The sequence below is a fragment of the Apteryx mantelli genome, chromosome 5 (assembly GCF_036417845.1).
Source record: "Apteryx mantelli isolate bAptMan1 chromosome 5, bAptMan1.hap1, whole genome shotgun sequence".
Taxonomy (NCBI): domain Eukaryota; kingdom Metazoa; phylum Chordata; class Aves; order Apterygiformes; family Apterygidae; genus Apteryx; species Apteryx mantelli.
Genome location: NC_089982.1, coordinates 68,328,008 through 68,337,081, shown reverse-complemented (window position 1 = coordinate 68,337,081; position 9,074 = coordinate 68,328,008). Strand labels below are relative to the sequence as shown.

Genomic DNA, 9,074 nt, shown 5'->3' with positions numbered 1-9,074 from the left:
AGTTAAGAAAAACTTCTGTTGGGAGACACTTTATTAAGCTGTGTGTTGTTGCCATACTTTGAGCAGAAAAGAAAGTAATAGCAATGCAACTATGAGAAGGTGATAATGGAAGACTTGATAAACTGGACTGTTGCTCTACATAACTCCATAGAACCATTCACGTGCTTTTAAGTATTAAGACTTAAGAGAGGTCCATCGTGTCTTCCTCTTCCCTCTTCTCCTGTGTCTCAGATGGAAAGGGTGATATACCCAGGCTTCTAATGCTTTCTGACTTCTCATAACAAAGTGTTTCTTTGAGTTGGAGAACAGATATCCACATATTTGTTCTCACTGTCTTTGAAGAGTCTATACCTGTTCAATTTTTCTCATTTTTAATCAGAAACTGAAAACTTTCCAAAATCTCAGTTAGACTAACAAGCATATCTGCTTTTGATTTACTTCTTAATTTCTTATGTATTATTGAAGCTGTATTAGCATCTCTCCGCTTGCTGGTGCTCTCTTTGGTTGCCTGGTTAAATGGGCTCCAGTAGCTTTCACAATTCTAAAATGCAGGGCTTTAGTCCTGGAACAGTCTCTGGTTTAAGTTGCTTTAATAATCAAACAGAAAAGAAAGATAATTTATTGAAGTGCTAGGCTTTCTGTTAAGGCAAGAAACAAAAATTATATGTACTGAATTAATTGAATAAAGCAGCAGCTTGTTCTTATGCCAAATATCAACCAGTTGCTTATTTCTTATTAAAATGTGTTGTGCAGCAGATTAAAAAAAACCACAACAAATGAAAACGAATATTTGTTTATAGCACTGATCAACATCTCTGATAACCTTTGTTAGCATTTCCATGAGAAACTGTGTTCTTTCATATTTTTGAATTCATAAATTGCTCTTTCTCCACAGAGTTTATGATTGACAGCTGGTAGCTGTGCAATGTATTTTGGAACAAATGCAACTGACAGCCTGTAGGTGGGTAGCACATATCACTGGCCAATCTCTGTATACAGTCCACATACGAATAGCACAATGTATAAGGTAATTTTTTTTGTTTCCTATTGTTTAAAATTAAATTAAAAACTCTGAGTGTGAATATAGAAATAAAAAAGGACCAGTTTCTCAGATGGTGCAAAACGTGTTCACTCAACTAATTAACAATAGAGCTAATTAATAGAAACATGTTGATTTAGATCAACTGAGGACATGACTACTACTGTATGTATTGGGAGTCATAGAAAGATATAAAGAAACACCACAGCAATTTAAAAGATTTACTGTTTTGTCTTCTGTATATAGAATGAAAAAAACTTTAATTTGGTGTTCCATTGAGTTTATACAGCAGCTAGCAAAATGGTGTCTCAGGCTCTGGCTGCAGTCTGCAAGGTGACAGACTGTAGGTGGGTAGTACGTATAGCTGGCCAATCTCAGTATACTGTCCATGTACGAATAACACAAATAAATAATCTGGATCTTCTTTCAAGGACACCAGCAGGCCATCACTAAGGTAAAAAAATATGTTGTGCAGCATTTAAAGCATTTCCAAGAAGAAAAAAAAAGGATGTGGGAAAAAGGAGTTTGGCATAATTGGTATAAAAACCTATTGATAAAGAACATCCAAATTATAATCTTAAAGTTAAGTAAACTTTACTTAGTGGGATGCTTCAAATGGAGTGATTGCTGTTTGGCAGTTCACTCCAAACACACAGATTGGAGTGAGCACTGCAGGTCAGAACCTATACTTAGTAGTGTACATACTACCCTTAGCAGTAGTGGACCCATTTAATGAAGCTAAGGGGCAAAACTTTTTCTCCTCTGACAAAAACAGACAAAAAATGGCTCTGATGATTATATTGTTCAGAACAGCCAAAAAGCTGCCCCTGAGAGAAACCATTTTCTTGGAAATCTTCTGTTCTTTGAAAGGTCAAATATAAATCTTGTAAGATCTTAAAAACTCTGTGTCATGTTTAGTTCCAGGATGCTGACATTTCATCTTACTACGGAAATTGCTTTTAAAAAAATTCTATACCTGGAACACACAGCTTTCAGATTTTTAGCATGACTTTCCTCTGCTTGTACTCCTTTTTACAAAAAGAAAAAAAATGTCACCAAGGAAATACTGACAGAGCACTGTGAAGAAAGCTGTTGCATTTAGCATTCACCAAAATAATTGGGAGAATGAGGTGGTTTTCTGACCGCCTGCATAGAGCAAAAACTTTTTAAATATTGACACTGTTGCTCAGGAAACCTGAACTTAACAGTTCAAACCAGAGACACTCAAACTAAATAACTGTTTCTGTGTTAAAACTGCAGAGGGGGTTCTGTTACAAAGCTACTTTACAATAACATTATATTTTACCTAACTCATGCTGAAGTAGAAGTTCAGGGCCAGTTTGGTTTGTAACTTCGCTCATCTTTTTGCTTCTTGAGTTGAACTGCTACTGCTCTGTTCTAGAAATTCTCTAGGGATACCCAAAGGATACAAGATACTCAAGCTAGCTAAACCCATTTCTGTACAAGTTGCCCTATTGTAATTCTACTGAAATTAAGATCTGTGTAAGAATGCTATGAACTGTGTGAGGTGCCTCATAAGGGAATGAGCTTCCAACTAAACCAGTTTTTAAATGACTTATATTAAATTTTGAAGTTTTTTGTTTCTTTTCTTCTTCAAGCAGACACACCAATGTCCTTAACACACTCAGTTCACATGAGCACTGATATTACTGGGAATAATAACTTTCCAAAGTAAAATAAAATAATGTTGATCTTCCCTTAAACATACATTGGTAGACACAGAAGTCCATGAAGTCTTTTCCAAATGACATTGCTCCATGAGAGGAAATAAAAGTCTGGTCCCAAGAATAGCAGTACTTGTATTTGAGTTGTCTCCCCCAGGGTAAGTACAAGAACCACACTCATATATCAACCTGAATAACCATAATAAATCCCATAATTATGGATCAAATCTCTTCAGCTAACCCTGACTAAGTCCAACCCCCAATAAAAAGTGATGTCTACTCTTTAAGCTTACTGGCTGCTTCCAGCATCCTCCTTTCCATCAGCAGTTAGCTTACTGTAGATTACTGGAGTACTACACAAAGTATCTGGATAAGTTTTTTTGCAAGAGTGTATTTTATTTAATGGAATTTCCTAATGGCTAGCAGCAAGAAATATGATGGAACAATCAGTTAAAATGTACTGACTCAGGCAGATTTTTTTTCTGATTCAGAGGTTAGTAACAAAACCTACAATTACGAAAGTTTTGGTAAGACCTCATAGTTCTGTTTTATTGCCTTCTATTGCACATAACAAAGGTATATGTATCTCCCTTATAAACAGACTAGAATGAAACTGTCCTGCATGCATTTTTAGAATATACTGTGTACGCCTGGGGGGAATTGTAATGTGAGCTTTGTGTGGATAAAGTATGCTGATGTGGGAAAGGTCACTAAAAGCTAAGATTAAACTTATATTAGCAATACTGTGCTTTAATTCTTAGCTTATCTTGGGAAAAAAATGCCTATTCAGTTCTGCCTCTGAGTGGGAGCCAAAAACAAAACATTTTTTCGTCCCAACAGAAAGCTCCATTGTACTCAAGGCTGAGTAAAGTTTTAGAGAAAACTGAAATAATTTTAAGAGATTCTATTTTATGTATATTCAATTACTTAGTTACAAACATCAGAAATGTGCCCATTCCCTGAAAATTCTAATTCTAGTTAAATTACACACTTCATGGCTGTAACTGGCTGTCTTCCCCATAAAATCCCCCAATTCTGGGATTAACCAGCCCTGTTCAGCTCCCCCATCTGATCTGTGCATGATTTAAGAGCTAATGATCTCTAGGGGAAGAGGGTAGTTTGCTCCTGTAGGAAACTGGGTGAAATAAGGGCTGACGGACTGTGGTTTGATGATGGATCTGAGCCCGTTGTGTTGAATGCAATGAGACAGTTGGTAAGCTGCTGAAGATGGTTTTTGTCTTGAGCTTTTGCAATGGGTCTGGGTTTTTGGATGCTGAGGGATCAGGAAGAGGTGGCAGCTATGAAGACAAACTTTGTGAAGAGGTTTTTAAGAAACAGAGAAGAAAAAGTTCCTTCTAGAAGCTGCAAGCTGGAAATGGCTGTGAAAGGGAATGTGGTCTCCAAGAGATGGAACAAGAAAGAAAATTCAGGCTATTGATGAGAATAATGCCCAGGCAGGAACACTGCAGAATACAGAAGCCGTAAAGCAGATCATCACATCGGTGCCTTCCTCGTTGGGAAAGCGCTAAAAGCTGCTGGCAGAAGTACCAAGGGCAGGAGAGGCAGATCTTTGCTACCGCTCAGAGTGGGGCATGAAGCTGATCTGGGAAGATGTCTGAGCACTTCCGACTCAGCAAATAGAGAAAGTGAAGTAAGGATAGAAAATAAGGGCAAAAACTTTCTTTTCATTTAAGAAGTTAATTTTAAATAGGCAAGGAAAACAGACTCTGAATTTGTAGAGACATCTTTCACGGGTGCCAACTCATTTAACTACAGAAAGAACTTGAGAGGTGTGCTTTCTAATTAACAGGCATGATGTGGAATTGGCTGCGTTAGATGAGGCCTGACGGGAGACCCAGAAATAAGGTGCTAGTTGGAATCAGCCTTACTGTGCCAGGTAGCTACATTGAAAGGTGAACAGTATTAAACTCTGTCTCTGGATAGTTGATGTGTGAGATGTAATCTGAGAGACAGAGGCCAAATAAGGGAGCAGCTGAGGGGGCTGAAAACCATCTGGCAAGGAATGAAGGGAAAAATGTGTTTTGTGCTATAGGACTTGGCCTGATTTTGAACAAGATTTTCAGAGGGATGTGTATAATAGCTATCTAGCTTCTTTGTGGGTTGTGAGGTTGCAGTCTAACTGTTCAGATAATTGTGCTACTTCACTGCTGTGGTGAACTTGAGAGAGAAATAAACCCAGGCAGTAAATGGCTTGTGGGTGGTTGGAGGAGGAGGGTGAAAATGATTAAACACATTTTGCATACAATCTGTCTGGAGCTCTTTGTACGCCATGAGGTGCTGAGGTATGCTACTTACTATGTGGTATTCTGAGAGATGTAGCTGCCCTACGCAGAGAAAAAAGCCCCTGCTTGAAGTTGTTTGTAGTGAACAATGTCTCAGTATGCATCTGTATAACCTGCAGCACAAGCTAACAGCAGTAAGTAATGACTGCGCTGTTTACCGTGATGAAGATTAATGTTAACATTTTATCATTTTACTTTGATAATTCATTCCAGATAAAAACTTGTGATTTGCTTCTCTTCTGGTACAAACTGATCAAGGCTATCCTGTAATTGGCTGAGTTCATCAAGTTCAGTGCTTACATAAAATAAATTGGCATGATTTCTTCCTTCTTTCTGTCAAATATAAAATGTCCAAGATATATGTCTGAAAGCAATTACATTAATGGCAAAATATGTTCCGCAATTGCTTAGTTGTTCTAATTTCGAAGGTAATTCAATGTCTTAAAAAAAAAAAAGAAGTTTAAAAGATGAGATAATCTTTGGCAAATATCTCTTGACTTTTGACTTAACAACCTGCAAAGAGCCCTGGATTTGAAAGAACCTTTGTGATACAGTAGCAAAATCTCATGCATCATCCTTTCCTTTAGAGATGTACTGAATAAAATCTTAGGCCTAGTGAACAAGCAGGACACAGCTTGTTGTTTTTATTTTGAGCTTAAAACTGAAATTACCATGACAATTGTCTGGGATGTTACATAGATATATGTAGGTGACTTGCCTGGGCTGCCTCCGCAAATATGTGAGCTTAGGTTCTTCTTGAGGTACCTCTGTAAATGCAGTCATGGCTGTATCTATCACAGTGAATTTGTGTTAGACAAACATTAAGTATTTACAGTAATAACTTATTTTGCCTCCAAGTGGAATGCTGTTAGGAAGAGAGAAAATGCTGGGAAGGATGCTGTGATGGAAAGGTTGTTATCTGAAAAAAGTGCTTGCCTGCCAGTTGATAAAGCTAGAATGAGGGGAGAAAAGCCAGGGCTTTGCTATTACACATATAGGTAATGAGAAGGAAACCACAGGTGACAGAAGCTAAAAGGATGCAAAAGGATGGGTGCATAGAAACCAAAAGGATGAGGCTGGGAGACATTATAGGCTGAATGATAAGAGCCCTTTAAGTGCACGGGTGCAAGAGAAGCACAGCTGCTGAACAGTAAACTGCAATGTTGTAACTACCTGGTGGGGAGGAGACTGGGTCTGGTTTGGAGGTGTGGGGTGGTTGACTGGTTTGTTTTTTTCTCTAAAGGGGGAAAAAAAATAACAGCTATGCAGAGAAAACCAACAATTATATTTGTTTTAATAGTGTGTTTCTAAAAACTTTCATCTTTGGGAAGACTGTCAAAGATGGCAAAAGGTGAGCTAAGTTGTTTGTGAGATTATTTTTTAGTAACATGCTGCATGGTGAGAAGGGCAGAGGAAATACAAGGGCTTTGGAGTGTATGAGGAAGGTATTGAAGCTCACTTTTATGCTAAAGGAAAAGGAGAGATTAAAAATCTGTGTTTAAAAATATTGACTTTTCAGAGCTGAATCTCTAACAGAGATTTAATGGCAGTTATCCAGCTAGATATTAAAGGAAAGGGCTAGCATTTCAGTGAAATATGGGGAGTGACCATTGGCAGTTGAAGAATGGTGATTATCCTGAGTTCTGCTGGGTAAAGCAAGCAGCTGTGGAATGAACCTCTGTAAATGAGTTGAAGTGACTCATTTTATCTGATTTTTTTTTTTAATCCAGCTGTATGACTTACTTGCTTAGAAGTCTATCCCTTCCCTGTTACCCGCTGTGTATCTAGTATTTCATTGGGAGTGCTGAACGCTCCAAGACTCATTAATGCTATGAGTGAATACAAAGCTAGCATTTGAAGTATGGTTATTTATTTTGACCAAATGACTCTGAAAAATGACGTGTGAACTCAGTGTTCATTGTTTCTCTATGAATTCCAACCCACATTTAGAGGTAAGCTATTTTGTAACTGCCAACGTGCAGATTCAATCTGGGATATAGCGATCAGGCTGTGATTTTATTTTTTTGTTTCCTCCCTTCTTGCTTATCACCTGGCACAAAGAGTCTGCAAGCCAAACTGTGATCTCATGAATATATGTGCCTGAGGATGACTTGAAAGGTATATCTGAAATGTATTTCATAACAAAATTGATCATTACCAGAGAACTTGCCTCCAACTTGCATTTTGACTTTATTGGCCCCAAAGAGAAAAATGGATGTTTTAAATGTCGAAAGAAAAATTGACAGCACAAAGATTTTTTGGCTACAGAAATACTATTTTGCAAAATTCCACTCAAAATAATACTAAGGAATGCAAGGAAGATTGTACAGGAAAAAAAAGGACTTGACACTTCAAAACACATGCTCACTAGAGAACCTTTAAGAAAAGCCACTTGACAGAGAATTTTTAACGAGATGAACTAATGCTTGCATATTAATGTGCAACATGTTAGAGTATTTTCTTTCCACTATAAAACAAGTAGCTGTGCAATTGAGAGAGGTACCAGCTGGCATGGAAATATAACATTTTTATCTCAACTTGCACATGCATAAAGTAAGTACATAACTAGACTTCAGCTGGCTAATGGCTCCTTGTAAACATGTAAGTGAATATACCTGTAAGTTTATGGGGAAAAAATAGGAAATTCCTTAAATACTGAATAGTGAGAGGAAAGAACGTGTCTGTTTTTCAAAAAAATCTTTTTTATTGTTGTTTTTTTAATGCTAGGAAAAATTCTATCGTGTGGGCCAAATGGCTTGGGTATGCTATTGCTGCATCTGGTCCTGCCTGGTTCACTTAGGTTCACCACAGTCTCTCCTGAAGACTTCAGAGTTAGGGATCCCTGCCCCTAAATCCTTAAACAGTGAATTTCCCTGTTGATCCAATAAAAAAACAATAAGATGATTCTGATCATCGTAACAAGCAGTGGTTACAAATTCACTATTTAGCCAACAAAATACAAACAATCGTTGTTTATCACTTATTGTAGCTAAATTAATATGACCATACGGTATTTCTATATTATGAAATATATCCAGATGTGGAGATTTTCACCTTTTACAGTAACCTTTGTGAATTATTATTTCTCACTGAACAGGACTTCAGGCTCTTGACGGTTATGCTGCTGACCAAAAGCTAACTGAAGTCTGTGGAAAGTTTTCATTAACTTTCAGAGGTTTTGAGTCAGCCCTGAGGTTATCCATTCCACCCTTCTGGGTGTTACTGACCCCTTACACCTTGGTTAGTCACTGGTTCTTGACTGCAGGTACCAAAGCTTTATGATGGGTATATCCAAAATAATTGCCTCTGGAATCACACAACTAAACAGTCAGCTTGATCATCATCTGTGTTTCTTGCCAATTCAGCTACCTTTTATAGATGTCTTGAGAACCAGAAAGACACCCATCCTTATGCTGTAGTTTGGTTATAGATAAGAAGCCCTATTGGCATGCCTAGCAAGTGTCCAAGTCTTTCCTGTGATTCGTTCCACTCTGTCCATGAAGATCCTTTCCTTAGATGCCTTACTCAGCCTGTGTGTGATCAGGAAATCTCAGCTCTAAACTTTACGCAGATGCATGACCCCAGACACTGCAAAGCCTAATTACTTCTGAGAATTATCTCGAGTGCCTTGTACAGTGATCAAACAGGAATTCTGTGTCAGTACTGTAAATTGAGCAAAAGCCTCCTGAGTCTGAGTCTTAACCGCAAGACTTTTTTCTGTTGATCCAGAGAACTTTCTGCCCTTGGACATGTAATTGATGACTTTATGAAGTTTTTCACTTAATCAAAATTTGCCTGTCATTGGAGTTTTAATCATAAAGGTCAAAAACTTTTCATGTCCCTTCTATCACTATTGCAAACCCTAATAGTGAATGAATTATTGAATATGTGTAGCTTACAGAATGAAATGTGCACCAGAAATAATATTTGACTTAGTAATTCTGTGGATAGCTGTGAATTAAACAATTATTTTTAAAGCATTTGTAGTGGTAGTATGGAGAAGCCATAAGAATAAAAGCCCCAAAGGGGAGACAAATGCCCTAAAAA

At 37.6% G+C, this 9,074-nt stretch overlaps 1 long non-coding RNA gene across 1 annotated transcript in view; it reads left to right on the top strand.

Annotated features, from left to right (window-relative positions):
* The first annotated feature begins 920 nt into the window (after positions 1-920).
* Positions 921-9,074, top strand: part of LOC106498701 (uncharacterized) — a 40,289-nt gene continuing 32,135 nt past the window's right edge. The window contains exon 1 of the long non-coding RNA XR_001295019.2: positions 921-961. This is a non-coding gene — a long non-coding RNA (uncharacterized lncRNA). The remainder of the gene's footprint in view (positions 962-9,074) is intronic.